At 52.8% G+C, this 5,135-nt stretch overlaps 1 pseudogene; it reads right to left on the bottom strand.

Annotated features, from left to right (window-relative positions):
- Positions 1-1,429: 1,429 nt before the first annotated feature.
- On the bottom strand, positions 1,430-3,467 carry LOC124672873 (annotated as a pseudogene).
- Between the last annotated feature and the right edge of the window lie 1,668 nt (positions 3,468-5,135).

The raw sequence follows: 5,135 nt of genomic DNA, 5'->3' as shown, positions 1-5,135 counted from the left end.
CCGGAATGCCACCAAAACTTGCATGTGGACCTAGGATATGTGTGGAAGTGTGGTGGAAGGTGTGATTCACCAAATGGTGCAAGGCATAGCTCCCATGTGTGACATTCCTCTCTTTCGGGCGATAACACTTGGAAGATTCCTCGACTTGTAGGCTGAAGTGTCCCGCTGCGGGTATACCGGTGGCTATAATGTGCCAAATGGTGCCAAACCTTGCTTTCCATGTGTATATGGACTAACCAAAACCAAACCTATCAAAAAGTATGTTGGTGGAACCTCGCGCGGTGAAATCTAGGGGGGTAGACCCCCGAGGCAAGCAGACGGCCGTTTTCGGGGGGAACGACCGCCGGAGCACCGGAATGCCACCAAAACTTGCATGTGGACCTAGGATATGTGTGGAAGTGTGGTGGAAGGTGTGATTCACCAAATGGTGCAAGGCATAGCTCCCATGTGTGAGATTCCTCTCTTTCGGGCGATAACACTTGGAAGATTCCTCGACTTGTGGGCTGAAGTGTCCCGCTGCGGGTATACCGGAGGCTATAATGTGCCAAATGGTGCCAAACCTTGCTTTCCATGTGTATATGGACTAACCAAAACCAAACCTATCAAAAAGTATGTTGGTGGAACCTCGCGCGGTGAAATCTAGGGGGGTAGACCCCCCGAGGCACGTAGACCGCCGTTATCGGGGGGGGGAACGACCGCCGGAGCACCGGAATGCAACCAAAACTTGCATGTGGACCTAGGATATGTGTGGAAGTGTGGTGGAAGGTGTAAAGCTGCAAGAAATTGCACCAAATATGTGGGGGCGATAACACTTAGCAGACACCGAACCCCCGTTAATTTGCTCCGAAACCCTGATATGTTGGGGGGAGGGGTCGATGAAGATGTAGATTACTTGTTTTATCGGTATACAGATTGTATTAAGTAACACTAACAAATAGTCTACAAAAAGTAAAAACTAATTTTACAACAAATATAAGTATTAATATAAATATGAATACTACAAAAGAAGGGAAAGAAATGAAACTGTACTCTTTGCCGTGCAAAAACGCACGGCAAAGGGTTGGCCTGCACGGCAAAGCCGTCGTTGCCGTGCATGCATCTTTGCCGTGCTCCTTCGTGGCCTCTTTGCCGTGGGGGGTTACTTTGCCGTGCGCCGTCTGGCTGCGTTACCGTGCGGGGATGCTTTGCCGAGCGCCGTGCTGGCTCTTTGCCGTGCGCTGCTGGTTTGCCGTGCGTCGCCCCGGAGCCACACGGCAAAGAATTCATTGCCGTGCGCGAGGCGCACGGCAAAGAACTTCCGCACGGCAAAGGGCACTGGAAGCACACGGCAAAGACCCGTGCACGGCACTGAGCTTTTTTCCTGTAGTGATAGGAGTGGCATGTGGATGTGACTATTTCTCAGTCGACTGAGAATTAATTTCGTTCTCAGTTAGATGACGTCATCAAATTTCAGTTGCAACTCATTTTGCCACTCATAACTAGCATGGATCAAGATACAAATCAAATGATGTAAGATTTGAGAAATAGCAAATCCGGTGGCATATATAGGCGGACGCTAAAGTCGGCAAATAGGAGCTCCCAGAACTGTGGCTGATAAGGAGACCCTGTTGGTCATGATAGGTCTTCCCTGTCCAATTTGTAAACAAGTGTTGCGTGTCATGTGTTCCTTGCCACTCCGACCTTTGGTGTCATCAACATACCGCCTAGTAGTAGCAGAGTAGTCCATGGAGGTGGTCTCACCAGCTTGGCATGCATATGCATGTAGCTCCGGGAGCAAAGCGCTCGGGAGTGGCGAGACTCTGAGTCTGGGCTGCTTCACGAACTGCACTATGCTCTCCATGAGAATCTTGCTGCTCGCCCTTAGCGGGTTGTGCAGGTGGAAGCAGTGGTCTTCACCCTCCGACTCCACCAATGTCACCGCATCCTCATCGTCGGCCCATGCAGGAGCACGACAGAGGCGCACGCGAGACGCCAACTGACGCCCACGGTACCGGAAGGTGTCCTTACCGGCGACGGCGACCAGCACACGCCGGCATGTCAGCGAGGCGATCTCCTCGTCTACAGGGCAGACCCGGGGATCGTCATGGCCAAGCTTACCAGCAGTAACATATGGCCAGAGCCTGTCGACACCGTCAGGCTTAAACCATAGTAGCCAGGTTCGGGGTCGAAGGTCCGTTCCATGACCCGGGGTCGACCGACCCGGATCGAGGGTCGGGGACGAAGATGGATCGACGAGGGTCGCTGGCGGGTCGCGATCCAAATCGAAGTTTCGATGACTCCAAATCAGAGTCCAAGATGGGAAGAAGATTAGAGTTCATGGAGGCTTAGCAAGCATCCCGGCCGCCGCTGTGGAGGTGCCTCTCCGTCCCAAACGGATGGCTACACCGGCCGGCCGGAAGATCTCTCACCGATTGCAGCGATAGAGTGTTGGATGGTTATTGGTTGGTCTAGAGCTCGATCTGTGGGCAACGGAGTACCGGGACGCCAGAGTTTGGATGTGAATTGATGATCAATTAATGGGGAAAATATTACTGCGTAGGTGAGATTAATTTCTAGCGGGATTAAGGGAGTTGACCTATACCTTGGTACAACGATCCCTCTTATGATACCAGGGTCATCGATCCAAAATTGTGTGGGTCACGATCCTCGTACCAAAATGGCGACCCTGAGAGGTATACCCCTCTACGAACCTCGTTCCTGGAGATAGGGAACCGCGACCCGCGACCCCGTTCCTCGACCCGGGCGACCCAAATTACTGGCAACTATGGCTTAAACATGGCGACGCCGTCCCAGGCCGTCTCCCAGCTTGACAGCGGGTCCACCCCCCAGAAGTAGGGGTGCACCATGAGTAGCCCCTCGATGTTGATGTTGATGCCGCCGACGAGGCTAGCACGCACCGCCGTGTCGTAGGCGATATTGGCGCCGACGCTGTCGCCGGCGAGGAACGTCCGCGCGGGGTCGCCGTAGGCCGAAAGCCAGGGGTCAGAGAATGACGCCATCCACCGGAGCGCGGCCCATGCGTCGTCGTAGGCCATGGGCACGGGATGCTCCGGCGCTAGACGGTACTCGACGGACACGACGAGCGCCCCCGTGCGCGCGGCGAGGGACCTCACGTAGGTATGGTACATGCGGCAAAAGGCGCTCCCCGTGCAGAAAGAACCACCGTGGACGTACATGATGACGGGAAGCCTCTGCCTCTCATCGCAGTCGGAGTCGCGGAGCGACGGAAGGAAAAGGCGTGCGGACACGCCGGTTATCTCGTCCACGACCACATCCCTTGTCGCCACTCCATGGCTTGCAGCCGCGTCCTCCGACGCTGCCACGAATGGGCTGCGCACGAAGCGCTCGATACGGCCGCCCTTGTATTCGCGTAAGAATGGATACAGGTCCACCGTGATTTCCTCGACGTCAGGCCGCTTGTTATTTGCTGCTGGACAAGTAGTCTGGCTAATTTGGTGCATTGTCATCTCTTAGCTACCGATACGTACTATAGCTCAATCTCAATCTTGTTTGGGTTGTGTGTGATGCCGCTCCTAGCTAGGTCCGTTTTTATAACCTCTCTGTGCATAAGGCCTCTCCTAGCTACAGCTAGCAACAAGATCTTCTTGTTTTTATGAAAATAGCAACATGATTTTCATGTAGCTAGCCGCTCCTAGCTACAGCTAGCAACAGGATCTTCTTGTTTTGATGAAAATAGCAACAGGATTTTCATGTAGCTAGTTGGCTTGCATTGGGTCACAGAGAGAGGCGCGCACGTAAGCTAAGACAGAAAAGTAGTGCACGGCCATGATGGACCTGATGCTCTAAGTGCTGTATAAATAGACCTACCGCCGCATATCAGTTCATGTCAGATAACTGAGCCACATATTCAGATGATCTCATGTGTCAACAGTATTTGGCTGAATTACAGCAAACACAAATATCCCCTATGGCTTCTTTGGAACTTCTTTGCGCTGCCGCTGGCCTTGGCTTCGTTGGTCTGCGGAGCCGCGCCCCTGGACTCTTGTTCCGGTGGAAGACGAAAGGGAGTCGAGGGATTTGTTCAAGGCTGCGACTTTCATCAAGCTGGGTGACGGCAGACGAGCGAGGTTCTGGACTGACAATTGGCTCCCCGGCAGCCGCTCAGTGGAAAGCCAATTACCAGCACTCTTCAGCTACGCCCGCGACTCCGGGACCTCAGTTGCTGAGGCGCTCATCTCCAGGAGATGGGTGAGAGACATTTCTGGGGGCATCTCCTTGCAAGCCATGGGCCAGTATCTATACTTATGGGATGTCGTACAGGAGACCAATCTGATGGAGGGACAACCTGATAAGCTCATCTGGCGTTGCTCTGCTGATGGTGTGTTCACTGTCAAATCTGCCTACAATCTCTATTTCATGACCAACACCCTCTTTGCCTGCGCCAAGCCGATCTGGAGGTCCAAGGCTCCCATGAAGTGCAAATTTTTCATGTGGCTCGTGGTACACAAAAGATGTCTCACTGCCGACATTTTGGAGAAGCGCGGATGGCCTCATAATGTGACCTGCACTCTGTGCAATAATGCTAACGAGAGCTGTACCCACTTGTTTGTCCATTGCCGGTTCTCGCATCAGGTGTGGAGCAAAGTGCGGGATTGGGCTAAAGCCGATTTTCCCATCCCAAATGATGACTTTTTGAGTTCAGAGGACTGGTGGCTGCAAGCAAGGGAAAAGGCTCCAAAAGTTTTGCGGAGGGATTTCGACACGGTGGCCATTCTAGTGCATTGGCGGATCTGGAAGGGGCAGGCACGCCCGCATTTTTCAGCAGAATTTCTGTACGATTGGGAGAGTCGTTGAGTTGATCATTGAGGACATCCGTGCCTGGAGGGCGGCTGGTTGCATTGAAGCTTTTTAGTGAGTTGTCTCTACCTGTATGCGGCTGAGGTTTCTCTTAAAGCCTTCCCTCCATTGTATTGGAGGTCTTTTGTTTCCTTTATTCGGCTACCTCAGCCGAGTTTGTACCAGACTTTGTACCTTCTTTTCTTCTACCTTAATGAAGTTCGGCCATAGGCCCTTCGATAATTGCATCGTGGTAGGAGAAGATGCTAAACTGGCTCTGAAGAACTGTCTAATTACTGAAAATTTCTGGTCTGGACATAACCTGAGCCAGGGGTGGT

The sequence above is a fragment of the Lolium rigidum genome, chromosome 7, assembly GCF_022539505.1.
Source record: "Lolium rigidum isolate FL_2022 chromosome 7, APGP_CSIRO_Lrig_0.1, whole genome shotgun sequence".
Taxonomy (NCBI): Eukaryota; Viridiplantae; Streptophyta; class Magnoliopsida; order Poales; family Poaceae; genus Lolium; species Lolium rigidum.
Note: the sequence above shows the minus strand (reverse complement) of the source record. Positions and strands in the feature narration are given on the sequence as shown.